The sequence below is a fragment of the Micromys minutus genome, assembly GCF_963924665.1.
Source record: "Micromys minutus genome assembly, chromosome: 31".
NCBI classification, from domain to species: domain Eukaryota; kingdom Metazoa; phylum Chordata; class Mammalia; order Rodentia; family Muridae; genus Micromys; species Micromys minutus.
In genome coordinates, this window is record NC_137966.1 from 23972638 (window position 1) to 23993690 (window position 21053).

Below are 21053 nucleotides of genomic sequence, written 5' to 3' on the forward strand. Positions count from 1 at the left end.
CCGACAGCACCTTGTAGACCCGGTGCGGTTTTCTCGGGGACTGACGGGAGTCGGAGTTCAGCGATCAAGCGTCACCGGAAGCGGCTGGAGCTCCCGGCAGGCAGCGCGAGGAGGCAGAGGTCTGGTGGCCCATCTGTCGCAGGGTGGGGGCAGGGGCATGGGCTCGCTGTACTGGGCTAGGGCAGGGCGGCGGACGGGCCCTTCCTCACGCGGCGATGATCCATCCACCCCAGCCTGTGAGCACCCACGGTCCGCAGGCCTAACCTAGGGGAATTTTTTTTTTCTTTTCCCTTTTCAGCGCCCTTTCTGCCTTCTCCGTCTGCCAGTCTCTATACCTTGTTCTCTTTTTCTCCACCCCCAGCCAGAGTTTGCCCTACATTTCAAAGCCGGCGGGAAGCGTCTTTCCTTTTATGTATTCATTTGTGGAAGAGGCAGTAAAACCTTGAGATGTTACAGCTGAAACTGCGTGTGGCTCATAAAGGACAGGGCCAGGGATGTCCGGCAAAAGGGATCCTTAACTGGAAACTTTCAATGACTCATGTTATGTTTGACTAGTCATTAAAAGCCCTCACCTAAACTTTTTTCCGTCCTTTCATCCGCCCTTCCAGGAGATTTACAAATTAGTCAGGATTGCCATGTTTTTTAGTGTACCCAGCGGTACCTATTTTGGTGCTTCCAGTTCCTTAGGTAAAGTGGTTTCCTTATGAAAGGCCGCATCTGTCAGCTATTCTCACAACCCTTTAATGATGAGTGCACCTCACACTTGGCAGGGTTGCATTTTAGTAATTGTGGGGAAAGTGCCAAGAAGAAATATTGGTTCACCTTTAGTTCTCAGAGCACGAAGTAGGAAGACCTGTTCTAAATACCTGCTAAATTCTGTAATTCACCCTTGGAGACCATGACAAAGAAAAATAGTTAATTTTACTTCCCCTGAAAGCAGTGTAGACAGAATGCAACTAAAACTAACCTACTTGGAAATTACAGAATAACATGTTAAAAAGTGTTCAAATGCAGAGGTTATTTTTAAAAAATATAAATCTAAGATATCTAAATTGGAATGCTGACTTTAAACATCTGCATTATAAAGACAATAAGTGAGAATTTGGCCTAAGGAGATGGGTGAGCTACAAAGTTGTCATTTACTTTTTAAAGCAAGACTTCAAACTAGCCCAAGCTGGCCCTGAACTCGGATCCTTTATCTCAGTTTCCAAGTGCTGAAACTCTGCACGTGCACAGTCGTGTTCAGCTTTTACTGGTGTTTTGTAAATGACTTTTTTCTTGCCTGTGTTTTAAGATAAATCCTCTTTGTATGGACCAGATCCATACAAAACTTGGACGAGATCATCTGGTCGAAGCTGGTAGAACCTGTACAGCACTACAGCTTTCATCTTTAAATCTGTTTCTGGTGAATCCATACCTCACAGGAGCTCTGTGAGCCCCAACACCCCCTCACCTCCCCCCTCCCCCCTCCCCCCACCGGGCAGTTCAGCATCTGCTGCAGCTGACAGAACCAGCTCACCAACCCCTAGGACTCTGGCTGTTCATATTCTGAGAATGTTAGCTCTTCACAGCTAATTAAATGAAGTTTCTTTGTTCATGGTGCTTTTTCTAGAGACACTGTCAGAAATTGCTAAAAGCTGTTGTTTGGAAAAAGCCTTTGATGAGCCCAGTGTGTTGGTTCAGTCCTGTAAACAAGGAGGGCTAAGGCAGGAGGATTATAAATTCAAGATTAGCTACTATTTAATCTGGAATCAATGTTTGCAACCCCCAGTGTTAGAATTATAGAGGTGTACCACAATGCTGACTTTCTTTGGTTTTCAAAGGCATTGGCCTACCAGAGCAAGCTTCCACAGGGAAATAAAGTCTGTTGAAGACTGTTGTCTTGGTTCCTGCCACCTAGTATAAAACTACTAAAGTAAATGCAGGTGTAAGTGTATGTAAAGGGTAGAGTGTAAAGCTACTGTCCTTTATAAGCACTTAGGACTTCTGAGGTACAGAGCAATAACTATTTATTTACTCGTGTGTGTGTGTGTGTGTGTGTGTGTGTGTGTGTGTGTGTGTGTGTGTGCATACGTACATGTGTGTCACAAAGCACACATGGAGTCACAGGGCAGCTTTATCTATTCTCATTTTTCATGTCACTGAGGCAGGCCTTGTTTTGCAATGCCCTGTCCTCCAGACAGCTGTCTGGAGAGCTTCCGTGCCATTCTTCTGTGATGCCTCAATGTAGGAATGCTGGGATTACAGCCACGTCACCATACCATATCAAGCTTTGTTTGTTGTTGTTTCTAATGTGAGTCTCAGTGCTTGTATGTCTGCGCACTCCCAGTGCCCACAGAGGCCAGAAGAGGCATTGGATTCCCTGTAACTGCACCTATGGATGTTGTGAACCACCACAAACGTATAAATACTGGGAATTGAACCCCAGTACTCTAGAAGAACAGTCATTGCTCTTAACCACTGAGCCATCTCTCCAATTCCATACTCAGCTTTTTTTCATCAGGTGTGGTGATTTGAACAGGATCACCCCCCACCCTAGGTTTACATTTGAATTCTTGATCACCTTTTGACAGTGATTAAGTGGTATGGCCTTGTTGGAGAAAGTATGTCACTGGAGATGGACTTTGAGGTTCAAGCTCAAGCCAGGCCCAGTGTCATATGCTGTCTGGTGCCTGTGGGTCCAGATGTAGAACTCTCAGGTATTCTCCATACATGTCTGCCTGGCACACTGCCATGCTTCCTGCCAGGATGGTCATGGTAAACCTCCAGAACTGTAAGACAGCCCCAATTAAATTCTTTTCTCTATAAGAGTTGTCATGGGGCTGGAGAGATGGCTCGGTGGTTAAGAGCACTGACTGCTTTCCCAGAGGTCCTGAGTTCAAATCCTAGCAACCACATGGTGGCTCACAACCATCTGTAATGGGATCTGATGCCCTCTTCCGTGTCTGAAGACAGCTACAGTGTACTTGTATATAATAAAAGTAAATAAATCTTAAAAAAAAAAAACCCTACACACATGTAAAATAAAATGAATGTTTAAAAAACAGTTGTCATGATTATGTGTCTTTTCACAACAATAGAACATTGACTAAAATGTCTGGTTTTCGGGATCAAACTCAGGCTATCAGACTTGTATGGCAAGTACTTTTATCCACTGAGCCATCTTGCTGGCTTAAGAACCAGTTTTTCCAAAGACTTACTGCTGTGTGCTAGGATGTGGGTTAGTTTGACAGCTCCTTCCCTAGCAGAGCTATGCTCCTTCAAGGCTTTACCACACTACAGCAGATAATTCCTACTTTTTACTGCAGATTGCAGCAGCTGACATTGCTAGCAATCTCTTTCATTCTCTCCCACCCAATTTGATGCTAAAATGTTGAGCCTAGGATCTTGCACATGCTAGGCAGACTACCAATGAAACACACACCTCTAGTCTTTTTTTTTTTTTTTTTTTTTTTGTCTTTTTTATTCTCCATAAGATAGATACCATTGTATTTTAAAACTAAGTCGGGGTTTCTAAATGTATTTTTTTAATTCAACTATATGGTACTTTATTTTGTTTTGTTTTTGAGCAAAAAGAAGTTAGGTGGATAAACTCAAGTGCAATGTGATCTAGTTAATTGCATTGCTTCAGAGTCAGATCTGGGAGTCTCTGGTTTGTCAGATATTAGCTCTTGAGATGCTAGGTAGTAACTCCACTGGAGTTCTAAAATAGTTTTGCCTGTAGTATGACTGATAAGAATTTCAAAATACAAAGTGAAAAGTTTAAAAACTTTCATATTAGCAAAAGAACATGTTTTGTGAACAATTGGAGCCGTATAAAAGTAGACTTCATCCTGGCTTCACAAGTCTTTACCAAAGGGTCTTATTGTTTTTCTTAAGGAAAATCCTTTGGAACAGAATTAGAATTGGAGAAGAGGAGGTCTCCCCACTTGAGACAACAAATAAAAAGCAACACAGAGAACCACAAATGCTCATACTTTGCCTGGAATCTCAAGGTTTAAGATCAGAAACAAAACAATTCCACTACCATATTGCCTTTTAGATCCCAAACCAAGTTCAAACTCAGTGTAGAGGAAGATGACCATCAATCCCTGTACTGTGCCTCTCAATTGCTGGGATTCCAGGCCTGCATCTCCCGTCAAGCAACGCGGGACAGACATTCTATCCAGTAAACTGCGTCCATTCTGACAACTGTTTGCATTGCTCTGCAACCTTTCCTATCATCCCTCTCCAAGGGTGTTTCATAATATTCCTTTCTCATAGCCTCTCTCTAAGCACACTGCTAAGTGCCTTTCTGCTTGTTGCCTGTACAAATGACTGCTCTAGGAATCTGATGAAAGTGAAGTCAGACAGGACCTGCGCTTTCCTGACTGGCACACTTTCACTGAGCATGATGTCCTTCAGATCATCAGCATGTCAGATGTGTCAGAATCTTCTTTTGAAAGATAATAATTCTATTGTCTTTATATACCATGGCATTTAGCCAGTCATTTTGTTGGTTGTACTTTTTGACTTTTAATAATATTGCTATGCATATGTACATATACAAATCTTAGCTGCTATTTTCAGTTTTTGTTTTGTGTGGAAGTGAGGATCAAACCCAGGGCTTTACACTGGAGTTACAGGTGTTTGTGAGCCTGGGAATCACACCTGGGTCCACTGGAAAACCAGCCAGTGCTCCTAACTGATGAGCCATCTCTCCAGCTTGAGATTTGTCTTTACTAAAAAAAATTATCTTTTTTATACATAAATTTTATTTTATTGTTTACTTAAGTGTGTTTGTGTGCATACACATGTGTGGGACTGAGACCACCCTGCTGGATTGGACAGAGACTCAGGCCGTAGTTAGGAATCCTGATTCTCAGTTGAGATGGTCGAATCCCCATGGATGGCAAATGAGATGGCAGATAGCTTCCCATGAATCAGGGACCCTTGCCATAGTCATCACGTTGTCCCTTTGGGCACTGGCCACACCTCAGGTCCCTCCCCCGTAGGTAGATGTGACCGCAGGTCATGTAAGCTAGGCCAAAGCTCTAGGCAGGAGCAGGACTGCCCCCAAATATGTAGACAAGGTCTTCCCAGGCCCGCAGGCCAAGCCAATAGGAAGTGCTGGTTGTCAGACTCCAAACCATTTCAAAACTGTATTTATATGGGAGCTTGGGGGGAAAGTAAAGAGAGAGGTGTGTAGAAATCATTCCTCTGCCTGAGTTCCTTTGTTCCAAAGAGCTGATAACACCTCTGATTGGAAAGAGATTTTTCTCTCCCAAAGTTTCTTGCATCCTGTGCCGGAGCCTCTCGCTGGCTCAGTTCAGCTTGGCCTGGCACCCTATGGCAATGGGAGAAACGCACAAGAGCAGCAGTGGAACCCTGGTCTCACGGGCTCAAGCCTGAGTTCGTGTACACCAGCTGGGCCCAGCGGCAGAGGTGGGATTTCATGGTCCCACACATGAGTGCATGTATACCTGAAATGTATGTGTGCATGTCAGAAGGCAACCTTTGAGAGTCAGTTCTCTCCTGCCTTTAAGTGGGTCTCAGGGATCAAACTCAGTGGTCAGGCATGGTAGCAAGTGCCTTTATTCATTTAACCATCTTGCCTGACCAAAAGTCATTGTGTGTAGATACATGTATGGGTATGCATTACATATGTCTCTTGCTACCCTGCCTAAGCCCCAGGAATAGACCCTGCTGCCAGCCTCAGCCCAAAGAATATTGGATCTGTGGATGAAAAACACACAGTTGTTCAAGTTTAACTTGCCTTTTTGACACAGTTGCTGGGCGCTACTTCTCTCCTGCATGGAGAAGCATGCCTTTATCATTATTCTTAGCTCCATACCTTTCCACCTGAACTCAATTAAAGTTGCTCAGTTACATTTAGTCCCAACTCAACGCTCCAACCTTCCTCCTGTAGAAGTAGCCATTCCACATGAGATCTCACATAGCTGCTTGGCTTTTCTCTCTCCAAAGCATGGTGAACTCTCCCTTCCTGCAGGGATCCAGAAGTCCTTTTGCCCAGCAATTGGCTCATCGTTTCTTTACCAATTCAAGAACCAATTGGGAAACAGGATCTTAGCAGCAGAACCACTCCTACAAGTATATACAGGTGCCTGCATAGGCTAGATCCCCAGGAGCTGGAGTTGAAAGTGGTTGTAAGATACACAGCATGGATTCTGTGAATCATACTTTGGTTCTCCAAATGAGTAGTATGTACCCTGAATTTACTGAGCCTTTTCTTCAGCACTGCTTTCAGTTCTTGAGGTATCGGTGTAGAAATAGAATTGATGAGTCATAAATGGTATATTTATTGTTTTAAAAAATATGCGTTTATTTTAAGTACACTGTAGCTGTCTTCAGACACACAAGAAGAGGATATCAGATCTCATTACAGATGGTTGTGAGCCACCATGTGATTGCTGGGAATTGAACTCAGAACCTCTGGAAGAGCTGTAAGTGCTCTTAACCACTGAGCCACTTCTCCAGCCTCTGATCTTTATGATTTTTAAAGAAGCATCACCAGGTGCTGGGCATGGTGTCACATCTCTAATCCCAGCACTTGGGAGGCAGAGGCAGGCAGATCTCTGTGAGTTCAAGGCCAGCCCGGTCTACAAAGAGAGTTCCAGAACAGCCAGAGCTACACAGAGAAACACTGTCTTGAACAAAAAAACAAGCAAATGAAGCATTGCCAGGCATGGCAGTGCACACCTTAATCTCTCAAATGTTATGCGAAACTTACTTCATAACTTCAATAACTTTTTCCTTTCTTGGGGTTCCAATGTTGGCTCTAATCCATTTTCTTCCTTTCTTTTTCCGGTGTGCATCTGCCTCTTTTCTTTTTTGTGCAGGGGAGGGGGGTTGTTTTGTGGGTTTTTTTTTTTTTTTTTTTTTTTTTTAAGATCTATTTATATACTCTGTAGCTGTCTTCACACACACCAGCAGAGGTCATAGATCTCATTACAGATGGTTGTGAGTCACCGTGTGGATTTGAACTCAGGACTTCTGGAAGAGCAGTCAGTGCTCTTAACCACTGAACCATCTCTCCAGCCCCTCTAATTCATTTTCTAATAATCTTTTCAAACTTTCTTTGCAAGTCAAGCATTATTCTGGAACTAATTTTTACATTGTTTCCAAGATGAGAACACACAGTATGCACCTATGCCATTAGGACTGTGCTGTTCTGTGCCTCAAGTTTTAATTGTTTAAGAATCATTACATCAGAGAACATCTAGTTTCACAGAATTCACCAGAGCAGGAAAAAGAAATAGCAAAGTCAGATATAGTAGAATAATTACATACACCAAGGCCAACCAAAATGCAGTCACACACAAATGAAATCCATACAGCCATTGTCCAGGGCTAAGGTTTGGAGAAATGGAAGCAACTGTTTTTTACAAAGAGTTACTGAGGGCTACTGAAATGTCTCCATCCTGGCCTACTGCAGATGGTCCCTTATTTCAGATGTCTGGTCCCCTGGAGGGATGTGTCTCCTACTTCTCAGGGTCCCAGTCACCATTCATTTTTACAAGGCTTCTGAGATGTCTCCGTGCTGGCCTGCTGTGGGTATGCTGTCCCCAGCAATGGCACATACATGAAAGATAAAGGACAACTTTCAAGGCTCAACTAGGTTGTGGGATGTAAGTTAGGTTGTCAGCCATAGGCAGCAAGTGCCTTGCCTGCTGAGTCACCTAACCAGCCCTTCAGTCATGTTTTTATAGCGTCTACTCTGACATTTGGGGTCTGGAGAGTGGCTGGGTACAGGAAGCATTTATCATCTAAGTATGAAGATCTGAGTCCAGACAGTGTTCACCTCTAGTCCAAAGTCCTCCATGTGGGAGGTGAGAGGAGACCCAAGAACCCCCAGAAGCTTGAGAACCAGACAGACTGAAGGTCTGAGAGACACAGGTAAGGTTGTCCTCTGACCTCTGCGTTCCTGAGCATACACAAACATCCAGAAGTGAGAGGCAGAATAACATTAGCTCAAAGCGGACAGGAGTCTGTGTTTGCTACTCATTTCCTGGTCCAGTGTAGGTGACAGATACTATGATAACTTTTCCTGTGTTTGGCTTAACTTATGGGTTGCTGTTCATATCTCTGTGTGACTGTCATTCACAAGCTACATAATTCACCCGCTTCAGTCAAATCAATGTTCTCAGCATAGTCAGTTGTCTAGGTACCGCCAGATCCAGTTCCGCTGGGGTGTTTTGTAAGCTATGTCACTGGAGATACATTTTACTAGAGTAGTTGGTAGGAAGGAAAATAGGGGAGAAAATTGATCTTAATGAACCCTAAATAAAATAAGACCATGTCTAGTTATACAAGCCCGTGGTCTCAACATTCAAGAGGCTAAAGCAGGTAGATTGCTTCAGGTATGTGTTAAGTTTGGGCTACATAGTAGGTTCCCGACAGTTGGAATTACAGAATATAACCTGTCTTGTTCCTGCCTGATCCATAGGAAAAAAATTACAAAACACATACATCATCAACAAGAATTGTAAGGTAGGTGGATTGATAGCAAGCGCTGCTGTTGTTGGAATGGGATAGTAACCATGGTAACACTGCACCAACATCACTGACTTCCTCACACATGTCCATGAACTCCTGCAAAAACCAGTTGTTCTGGTTTCCCCAGGGATCAGGGAGGTTTTCCAAAGCAACCCTTTCTCCTTGCTTAGCACACTTTCTTTCTGTAATAAGGATGAGATGGAGCAATAGAACCAGTGTCATCTGGGGCTAAAATACAGGCAGAGTCAGAACAAGCACTTTTCCCTGGGACTTTAGTATTTCAGGATTGTGACTCTAAAATAGCACCTAGGATCCTGGCCGGCTGTGCCAGCTCTGCCCCAGTATTAGCAGAAATGAGCTCTTATAATGCAGAGGCAGCCTGGCAGTCAATTCTGAGTCATTAACATATTACTTGTCATGTTGTAAGCCCAAGAGCCTGGCTTTTACTCTTCTCATGCTAGGTGTAACAGGACCCTAGACCTTAGCACAAGTGACTCCATGATGGAAGTGCCATTCTGGCTGTAAAACTCAGCCTGCAGGTGCTGGAGAGATGGCTCAGTGGTTAGAGCACTGACTGCTCTTCCAGAGGTCCTGAGTTCGACTCCCAGCAGACATGGTGGCTCACAACCATCTGCAGTGGAATCCGATGCCCTCTTCTGGTGTGTCTGAAGACAGTTACAGTGTGCTCATATATAAGTAGAAAAACAAATCTTTGAAAAAAAAAAAAAAAAACAACAACAAAAACCTCAGCCTGCAGATAGTTACACTTGCCAAAATAAAAACAAAGACAAAACATATCAAATTCCATTGTTCTGAATAAGTCTCTAAATGTACCAACCCTACTTTTTGAGAAACCACCACTATCGGTCCTGCTACCCTCCTATACCTGGGGCAACCTGAAGGTGCTCATCCATGACTGTCACAGATGAAAGATGAAACCAGGTGCGTGGGAGTTGCAGTAGTTAGTTTAGCTGAAATCATTTGGGTCCGAGCAAGGTGACCTCAGTCCAGAAAGCAGACTGATCATACTGATGCAGGCTCTCCAAGAGGGAGAGGAAAGTCCTCCAAGACATCACTGCACTTCTACTGCACAACTGGGCTTGTCCATGGCATGATCTGTGGAGACCCCGAGATTTTCACTGCTGTGACAGAGGACGTTAGGGAATCTTGGTCTTTCTAGATTTGGCTTCCCCAACAAATTCTACCCTCCACTGTGGAGGATATAAAAAAGGATGACCCCCCTTGAGGCAAGGGGCAACAGGGCCACTGACCTGACTGCCCGACAAATGGCCCTAGGTTAGTGGGGCCTTTAGACATCCGAGAGTTAGGTCAGCCTGATGCTGCCGAGACTCCATGGTAAAGAAGAAATGGACAACTTAACCACAGGTTGATGGACGACACCAGAGGGAAAAGTCAGCTTCCCAGAAACAACCGGCTAGACTCTGGTAACTGACCTTCACCAGGCCGCTCAGCTGGGCTCCACAAAACCTTCTGAGTTGCTCAGACCAAGCTTTGTTATACCTACACCTACAACCTAGTACAGGATGTCTCAGCCAGATTCCAGGTTTGTTTTTTGGTTTTATTTGTTTGGTTTTTCAAGACAGGGTTTCTCTGTGTAGCCCTGGCTGTCCTGAAACTCATTCTGCAGACCAGGCTGGCCTCAAACTCAGAGATTCACCTGCCTCTGCCTCCTGAATGTTGGGAATAAAGACCTGATCTGCCACTGCCCAGCCGAGTACAAGGTTTGTGCACAGGTAAAATCAAAGCAGAGAGCCCTTGCCCAGGAAGGGACCTGGATAAGAGAGCGATACCCCAGTGAGCTCTGGGAAAACTGACTTCCCTGAGACTGGCCTGCCAGGGGCAGGTGAGAGTTCTTGCTAGTTTAAAGACACTGAATTAGGGTTCTCTAGAGTCACTGAACTTATGGTAGTCTCTATATGGTAAGGGAATTTGTTGGTAACTTACAGTCTGTAGTCCAACTCCCCAACAATGGTCAGCAGCAGCTGTGAATGAAAGTCCAAGGATCTAGCAGTTTCTCAGTCCCACAAGGCAAGCAGGCAAAGAGAGGACCTTCCTTTTTCCAGTGTCCTTACACAGGTCTCCAGCAGAAGGTGTGTACCACCACACCTAGAGCTGAAACTTGCTTTGTCCCAGATGACCTTGAAGTCAGAGTCCTCCTTTCCTTAGTGTCCTGGGATTCATAGCCTCTATGCCTCAAGGTCTCCATGCCAAGATCCAGGTCAGAAACTTGTGTCTTCCAGCCTCAAGATTAGGATCAAAGGTGAGCCTTCCAATTCTGGATTGTAGTTCATCCCAGACATAGTCGAGTTGGCAACCAGGAATAGCCACTACAGATACCTTTTCTAGGTAAGGAAAAGTGTTCCTCACCTGGACTGAAACTGTTAACATAGTAGCTTAAAAGCTCCTCCAAGAACTAGTCCCCTAATTTGGCCTTCCCCTAGCAATGGGGTTCAGCAATGGCCTGGATTTCACAGCCAAAACCTCTCGGTTAATAGCTAAATTTTTACACATGGATTGAAAACTTCATTGTGCAAAGAGACCTCAGAGTTCTAGACAAGTAAAAAGAAGAAATAGGACATCAAAAGAACTCTCATTACAGTTCCATTGTATCCCATCTATATGGGATTTACCCCTGGTCTTAGTTATGGTTTTATTGCTGTGAACAGACACCATGACCAAGGCAAGTCTTATAAAGAGAACATTTACTGGGCCTGGCTTACAGGTTCAGAGGTTCAGTCCATTATTATTAAGGTGGAAGCCTGGCAGCATCCAGGCAGGTGTGGTGCAGAAAGAGATGAGAGTTCTACATGTCCATCTGAAGCCCACTAGGAGAAAACTGGCCCTCATATAGTTAGAAAGAGCGTCTTAAAGCCCACTCCCACAGTGATAAACTTCTTCCAACAAGGCCACACCTACTAATAGTGCCACTCCCTGGGCCAATCATATTTAAACCAGCACACCCCCTGTAAGATTATGTTTGGAATTCCCCACTGCTTCCCAGGCTCAGAGACCAGCAGTTGACAGAACGCTGTAAACATTCCTTTCTCAGTTCACCACAGGCCCTCCAGTTCTCTACACAGGCTATTCAGTGGCCTATCTGGGAAACCCAGCTTATCTGAGTCCATCTGGGTCAAGTGAGTAGCCGAAGGGGTGCCGGATCTAGCCTAGAAAGGACCCGACATGTTGATTCTCTCCACTCTGTGGCTCCAACACCCCATGGCTTACACCATGGATCCTCTACACCCACGTTAAGAAAGTGAAAGCCACAGATGCTGCTGCCAAGTGGACTATCTCTGCACTATGGACCCATGGAGATGAAGGTTCATGGACTCTGGGCTCTTCCACCCCCTGCTCGTCTGCTACTACCTGAGCTTAGTGTTTTCTGTGAACACAGGGTTATGGTCCAACCCCCATTGACCTCATGCCTGGATTGGAAACTGAGGAAGACAGGTACAGGGAAGGTAATATGACTACAGACCAGCAACCCATATTCATTTTGACCTTTGTGAGGCTTCCTGAAAAGATCCTTAGAAAAGATTCTGTCTGGCCTTTGGGAAACAGGAAAATCCTGGGAACTCAGACTCTATGCCACAGAAAAGAACCCTGGGGATAGAGTTAATTATCCCCACCCAGAAGTTAGCCAGAATTGCTGGTTATACTTAGACACCTGGCCCATATACTACCTAGCGATAGGAACTACCCAGACTCTCAGCCCATTGACTGACAAAACTCACAGTGATTGGGAGCAGCCCAAATTAACCTGAGTGTAGATTAACATTAAGGTGATACATGATTGGACATAAGAGAGATGGGCAGAGAAATGTTGAGGAGTGGAAGTAGAGACAGGAGGCAGAGAGAAATGGAGAAAAAATCAAGATGGAGCTTGAGAAGGAGGATCTAGATCCTGGTGGACTTAATTGGCATTAGGTAGATATGGATATTTTAGTAAATTCTATATGTCTTTTATCTCATAGAGAAGGGCAGGTTGTATCTTTGTCCAATGGATATAATCTTACTCTGAAGAGTTTGTGGATTGAGAATTTAATATGTAAACCTACATGAAAAGCTATCAGGCTTTGGAGTCATATTTGTGCCAGGCAGTGAAGGAAAGAAAATGCCAGGGCGGTCATATCCACCTGGGACAGAAACAGGGGCAGTGGAGTAAACCACGCCTGAGTTCTTAGAGTTGTCCTGCAGTGCCAAGTGGTGTGGGGACCGCATACGTGCACTCGGCTCTACACTAGAGTGGGTATCTGTGGAGTGAGACTGCGGGGGCCGATAAAAGGATAAGCCATCCTTTTAATATTTACTGTAACATAAGAGGACAAGGGGACTGAAACTTGCCTAGTAACAAACCTCCAGCCTAGACACTTCCCTTTATTTGGATGCTTGCTATTCACCTTGGTCATTAGCTCATTTGGACAACAGCAATACTTCCGGGCCCCTGAGACTACTTGATGGGCGTGCACCAATGGTTTACTAAATGTGCCTCTTATGTTGCCTTCCAAACTAAGTAGACAGGCTGGTCAGGATCTAGAGGTATTGTAACAACAGGTAGATTCCCTTGCGGAAATGATCCTACAAAATTGGAGAGAGGTTTAGTTACTTCTCACGAGATAAAGAAAACTATATATGGCTTTGGGAGAAATTTGTTGTTTTCTGTTCTCTGCTAATTGATTAGGAGAAAATTTTAGAAATCTTTCCATTTTGGAAAAAAGCTGAGGGGGGGGGGTGCGTATTAATCAGATAATTGAATAGTCTCTGTTCTTCTCTTGGTTATCCTTGGCCAACCACTCTGCTATCAGCACTGGACTATCCCTGAATCTTAAACTAGATGGTCAATTATATATAATTGTATACCAATTTAGTAAATGAATGGTCTTTTGGACCAACCACACCCTTTGAGAGCATGCTGAGTACACTATGGGACTCATTCACTGAGACCAGTGACCAGTAAAAGAAGCACCATCCAGGCTGTGAACCTGGCTCAGCAGCGCCACCTGACAGAACGAAAGGAAAGACCTAACTCACCGAAGTCCATAGTCCCGGGAGAGTCTCCAAATGCACCAACCTTGCTTTTCCACTTCTGTAGTTCCGCTGCTGGCTAACTGTTCTTGTTAACTGAGCTATGTCAACACAGAGCATGGTTTTTGTGCTCAAAAGCTCACCTTGGAAAAGGCACAGGGATATACTGGGATCCCAAAGACCCAAGTGTACCCACTATCCAGCTAATAAACACTTTGTTTTGGCTGAAAACCACTATGAGCATCTTCTCTGGCGGCCACCCTACAATACTAGGGCTCCGTCCATGTTTTCATAGACCCATTGTCACCACTCAGCTGAACCCAGAAATGACTGATGGCTTGTCTTGTCAACCATGCCGCTGCCTTGCAGAAGTGACAGCTGTAGCCAGTGTTGCTGCACACCTGCATTCCCAGCACTCATGGGGCCAGGACAGGAGCACGGCAAATTCAAGGCCAGCTCAGTGTGTCTATCTAGAACCTATGGAAACAGAAGAAAATAAACCTCACAGTTGGGTGCTGAGAAGCATAACCTTTCAGGCACCCAGCACTGAATTATTATCTATTCACAGTTGCTCAATCCCAGACTTTCTTGATTTGGCGTCTCTAACATTTTGACATGTCAGATGGACTCATTATAACATTCAAACCATACCTGCTAGTGCCATGGCAGATGTGAGCAATGCCCAGATCAGGGAGGAAAAGAGGTGGTCCACGACTCCTCATAACACCCTTGTTCAGCCTAGCGCCGCACTTGGTGTGGTACCTCACACCTGTCACCCCAGAACTGGGGGGAACACGGAGACCAAGAGCTAAAGGTCATCCTCTGCTACGTATTCTGTTCAAGGGGGCAACATACTTGAGAACTGGCTTAAGAAATCAAAATGCAGGACACAGAAGCAGTCAGATCTCTCTGAGTTTGAGGCCATCCTGGTCTATGTGTCGGGTAGCCACCAGAGAAGAGTGCTTGAACATGGGTTGAAGCAAATGGAAAGTCTTTATTCGATAACCAGAAACTATACTGGGTGTTCCGGATCCCAGTGTGCCCTGAGCCTTTCTTAGGGAGAGCTTTTAAGCACAAAAAAATTCCTTGGGTTGACATACTTTAGTTAATAAGAACAATTAGCCAGCAGCAGAACTACAGAAGCTAAAAAGCAAGATCAGTACACTTAGAGACTTTTCCAGCAGTACGGCCTTTGATGGAGTAGGCCTGTGTTTTAGTTTTGTCAGGTGGTGCTGTCTACGTGCTGAGTGTCACAGCCTAAATGGTGCTTCCATCATGGAGTCGGTTGTGCTATGGTCTGGAGCCTGTCACACTGTAGTGAGTTTCAAGATGGCCAAGGCTACACAGCAAGACTTTGTCTTAAGGAAGGAAGGAAAGAAGGGAGAGGGAAAGAGAGAGAGCAAGCAAAATGGTGGCCTGTAAGATTGGCTAAGAACACTTATAACCAAGCCAAATGATCTGAGCTCAGTCCCTGGAACGCACTTGGTGGTGGGAAGAAACTGACTCCCCCAGGTTGTACCTCACTGGGGCAGAAGTGCAACCCCTACCCAACAGAAATAAATAACAACTAATTTAAAAATTAGTGGAGGCACACTTCTGTACTCCCAGTAATCAGGAGCACCTGAAGGCAGAGCGATGTCCACAAGTTTGGAGCCAGCCTGGTCTACAAACAGAGGCTCAGAGCAGCAAATGCTACACAGAGAAAGCCTGTATCAACACACCACCACCACCACAAAAAATAAGAACAATGCATAACATAAACTGTACTGTTTTGTGGATTTTTGTTTTATTTATCTTTTTTTAAAATGGAGTCTTCTGTTTCCTGTTGGTCTTAGGTTTCCATTGCTCTGAACAGACACCATGACCAAGGCATTTCTTATAAGGACAGCATTTCATTGTGGCTGGCTTACAGGTCAGAGGGTCAGTCCCTTGTCATAACAGGAAGGATGGCAGTGTCCAGGCAGACATGGCACTGGAGGAGCTGAGAGTTCTACATCTTCATCTGAAGACCACTAGGAGAAAAACTGGCTCCCACGTGGGTAGGAGTAGAGTCTTATTGCCCACCCCCACAATGACACACTTCCTGCCACTCCCTGAGCCAAGCATGGTCACACCACCGCCCTAGCATAGCTTGGAACTCACTGTGTGGCCAAAAGTGGTCTTGAACTCCTGATTCTCCTGTGTTGAGTGTAGGGGTTACAGGCAGTGCTGTAATTAATTATATTAGGGGATTAAATATAGGGCTTTAGTATACTAGGCAATCACTCTATCAATTAAGCTATAAAACCAGCCTCATCTTACCTGTATTTATTGCAGCTCATGGTATCAAGGAAAGCTGGGCCTGGTGGCTTGCCTAACAAGAAACCTGGGTTTCAACCCACAACATTGCCTTCCAAATGTAAGAGCAGCCTGGGTAATTTATTGAGCTGCTACTTCAATAAGGTAAAAGTAAAAACAGTTCTGATGGTATAGCACTTGTATAAAACCCAGGTTGAGTAGCAGGGAGATTAAAAAAGGAAGGAAGGGAGGGAGGGATGAAAAAAACTCTCGTTGATAATCCAGTCTGAGTACACATCAGCTTTTGCTCAGGCCTTGGGGACACTTAATCTTTTTTTTTTTTTGGAATGCATTGTTTAGAATCAAAAGTAAAACTATAGTGCCAGAGAAATAATGGCAGTAGTTAAGAAAATTTGTTTTTACAGGGGACAAGAGCTCAGTTCCCAGCACCATTTCAGGCAGCTCACAAGTGGGAGACACTCTCACAGTCTCAGGAATCCACACCCACGTGCACTCCACACCCACGTGCACTCCACACCCACGTGCACCCAGGCCCATACCCAGACCCACACATTGTACTCCAGAAGCAAAGCATTCCTTTAACACTCCAGGGGGTGCAGAACCCACAACACTGCCCCAACCAACAAAAACCCTCAAAAGGGGGGAGTCTTCTGAGCCAAAAAAATGATGGCACATACATGTAATCCCAGAACTTGGGAGACAGGTGTGCAGATCTCTGTGAGTTCCAGCCCAAGGTGTTCTATAGAGCATCAATCCACCCAGACTGTTTAAAAAGTCTGTCTCAAAAACCAAAACAAGCAAGAACCTGGGAGATGGGACTGGAGAGATGGCTCAGCAGTTAGGAGCACTGACTGCTCTTCCAGAGGTCCTGAGTTCAATTCCCAACACCACATGGTGGCTCACAACCATCTGTAATGGGATCTGATGCCCTTTTCTGGTGTGTCTGAAGACTGCTACAGTGTACTTATATACATAAAATAAATAAATCTTTAAAAGTATTTTTTAAAAAGAACCTGGGAGATGGAAGTGGGAATGTTAGGAGTCCAGAGTCGACCTTGGCTAAATATCAAGTTGTTGGGAACCAACAGGAGACCCTAGTTAAGACAGGCAACGACAACAGATCCCAACAAGTGTGCACTAGTATTACTACATTTCTATATGACTATATTTCCAGGTACTTGGGAAGGTGAAGCAGAAGAATTACTTGGACCCAGAAGTTCTAGCTGAGTCTTGTCAACAGCAAAACTGTCAACTAAGATGGATGAAATCTGAGCCAGGTTGTAACCCATGCCTGAACACAGGCAACGTGGATTCCCAGTCAGCCTACACAATAAGGTTCCATTTCAAAACCAAAACCAAAAGTGAAATGTGAGGACTGGCCCACACTTACAATCCCTGCACATGAGAGGCTGAGGTAGGATGAGGAATTCAAGGTTACCCTCAGTTATGTAACCAGTAGATACCTAAATGTGTTCCAATTTGTCTTTTGTAATGGGGCTGGGGAACGAATCCTGTTACAGAGCAGATTTTTCACAGCTCAGCCTGGGACCGTGAGCAGTTCACTAGGTATTTTTAAAACTATTTGTCTACTTATTTTCTGTGTGTATATGTATGTGTTTGTATCCATCATGTTTGCAGGAGCCGGCTGAAGCCCACTGTGGGCTTAGATCCCTGAGGACTGGAGTTACAAATGGTTGTCTGGGGATGTGGTCTGTGCTGGGAACTGAGTCCAGGTCCTGCTGGATAACAGCCAGTTTTCTTACCTACCGAGCCATCTCTCCAGCTCCATCACTATCTGTCTTTGGGACAGGGTCTCCCTGTGTAGGATGTGCTGGTCTTGTCTTTTTATCTTTTCCTTCTTATTTTTTTTGTAATAGAGTTTCCATTTATTATTTATATTCAAATTACAGATAATTTCAAATTCTGCCGTAGTCAGATACTCCCATTGTAAATTTTATAAAAACCTCAAGGCAGGTATGTGACTAGGCCCCCACCTGAGGAGCTCCAGGGTCAGACTTCCCTAATGGCCTTAACAGTAGAAGACAGGAGAGTGGTTAGGCCTGGCCCTCACAAGAAAAAAAATCCCACCAATCCCTGAGTTTGCCCTAAAATCAGGCTGCATAATCCCTCCAATCCCAGGCCACTCTGGAAAGCACCCTTACACATAGACACACACACTCACACATACAGACATACACACTCACACACACACTCACATACACAGACACACACACAGACAAACAGACACACACACACTCATACACAGACACATAGACACACACACTCACATACACAGACACACACACAGACAAACAGACACACACACACTGATACACAGACACACACACACACACACTCATATACACAGACACACAGACACACAGACACACACACACTCATATACACAGACACACAGACACACACACACACACACACACACACACACACACAAAACTCTATATAAACCCTGCATTCTGCTCAATTCTCAGCTGCTTCCCTCAAGCAGAGGCAGCTGCCACCCTGAGTCTTCCCTCCCAGTAAATCTTTTGTGTGAGGTGTGCTGTTCAGTGTTTGTTGTATTCCATGGGTCTTCTTAGGAGCCTTTCCCACCCGCTCTGTAATGCTTACAAGTGGGACCCTCAGTTTTAATCTCTTCAAAATAAATATTAGTAATACAAGTCATAATGCAGTGCTTAGAGGACAGAAGTTTTTGGTAAGGGCCAGGTGTGGTGGTGCATGCCTGTAATCCCAGCAGTGTGGGGGCAGAGGTGGAAGGAGCCATATTGAGTGCCAGTGAGAGGCAGAAGGGTCAGGTGTCCAAGGTCCTGCTTGACTCTCCAGTAAGTTTGAGGCTAGCGTGAGGTATCTAAGACCTTGTCTAAAAATGAAGAAACAAAATTACAGTAAAGACACTTGCCTTTTGCTCCTTTGTGGATTCTTCCTTCTTCCATCCTTTTAGGAGAAAACAAAAGGATAGAGGGAAAGGGGGAGATGTCGCCATCAGACCACTTCCTAAAGGGGAAATGTCTGATGTCTTTAGAAAGTCAGTTATGTCAAGTGATGTTTTGCTGGGCAGACATATGAGAGAACACACAGTGTTTAGAAATGACATAGGAATGACCCACAGACAGTGAAGGAAGCCACTGCATTGCTTCCCCTTGCTTCACTTTGCTAGTCTTCGGTGACACTCATGTTGCTGACATTCGCTTGTCATGACTTCATAGAGAGTAATTTGCCAAAGAACTTCTCGTGATATGAGGGCAGCTTCCTGCGGTTTCCACACACTGCGGATTGGCAGAGCGTCTTGGTTTCTTCTGGATGGCACTGCTGCTGCTGATTCATGAGCAGCGATTGCCTGGTAAGCTGGACTGCTGAGGCGCCCCAAAGAACTATCTCTAAACAGGTCCACATCCCCCTTTGTCAGAGTAATCGTTTTTCCCCAGTACCTCTGTCGGTGGGTGGTGGGCTTTAAGGGAGGTTGAAGTGTTTAAGAACCCTTATTAAAGTAGGTTTTGAAAAATCTAAGCCAACAAGTTCCTGTTGATTAGTGACATTGAGTTCCTTGGGGGCAAGTTTGCTGTTTGCTGTCAGGATATCTAACTTCTTCATTCTTCTTTGCAAACGACTGCTTAAAAAACCATAGCCAATAGCAAACAAACAAAAACCCACCTTGCCTCTTGGGGCCTTAGCATTTATATACTCTCTGAAAAGTCCCCAGAATTCCAAATGTCATGCAATTGCAGAAACTATCTGCACATGCAAAACCAGGTCCCTACCGGAGCATGAGATAAGTCACAGTCAGCTGCTGTGGACAATTTAAAACAGCGCCATATCCCTGGGGTTAAAACAAAAACAAATTCTTATAATATTTCTGTGTTTTTTTAAAGAAACCCAAATGCCCAAATTGTCACTACAGACACTGGCCATGAGGAGCCTTCCTGAGGACAAGGCAGCTTCCAAATCTTCACTTCAATGCACTGTCTGTGTCCTCCTTAGACCTCATGAGGACAAATCAAAGTGTTCACTGTGCAAAGAGGAAGTGAGGATGAGCCCCGAGGTACAGAGGAGGTGGTTATAGATCTCCAGACGTGCTGGGCTCCTCCTGGAGCTGAAGGTCAAGAACCTGACAGCGTACAGCGACGCAGAAGTTGGAGAGGATCTCACACCTCCAAGGCTTGAAGTCAGACTGGGATCTTGCCGTCTCAGAACTGAGTTGCTTGGATGCTTGGGAGGGGAAATTACTAGAGCAACTATGAGGAGAAGAGCAATCTATCTATCTTGCCTGTCAACTTCACCCTTAGTAATTTTTAAATAGGTGTGCCTTTACTTAAAATTCATGGCAAAGAGTCAGGATAGCTCAGGATAAAGTGGGCAGACCCAGACAATCCTCCAGGGCAATAGGAGGTAAATGTGATCGAAATATATATGTGCACAAAAATGTCATAATGAAACCATTATTATGTATGAGTGATATATACTAATAAAAGCTTAAAATTTCACATCTAGAGAGATGGCTCAGCTGTTAAGAGCACTTGCTACTCTTACAGACAGATAGATGATCTGGATTCAGTTTCTAACATCTACATGACAGTTTACAACTCCCTGTAACTCCAATTCTAGGGGATCTTCTTAGGCTTGTGTCATAAGGCCCAGAAGCCCTCAGAGGAGGGACCATGCTTCATGTCTAGCACCACTTATAGTAAGTGACACAGCAGCTGCAAGGACCCAGGAACCGGAAACTGTTCCTTCTGGGCAATAGGATGATCTCTAACGTTATCCTGTTGATCTGACCACTTACCTGCTGAAGGACTCCCTCTCAGGAAGGCGGGTTCACTTTAAGCTATGCCAAAGAACCAGTTCCTTTAGTGAAGTACTGCGCTCTTTCTTCTCAGAGCTCCCCGCTGACAGCACAGCCCCTCTGAGCTGCCTTAAGGTTTGACTGAGTCAGCCGGCCTGCTGGGTCCTGACTGAGAAAGGTACAAAGTCCCTTTTCCTTTCCTTTGTCCTTCCTCTCTGCCTCTCTCTATCAGATGCTTGCCAGAGCCTACATATGCTTTTGCCAGTACTTTCTGCTTCCTTCCTTCCTCTAAAGCCCCTCACCCACCTCGTGGTGTTTGTCCACATGTGGCTGACCTCGATGCTGGCCTGTTCAACGTGGCAGCTGGACTCTAAGTCTGCCTTTTCTTCCCTGCCATGACGATTCTCCCCTCTCC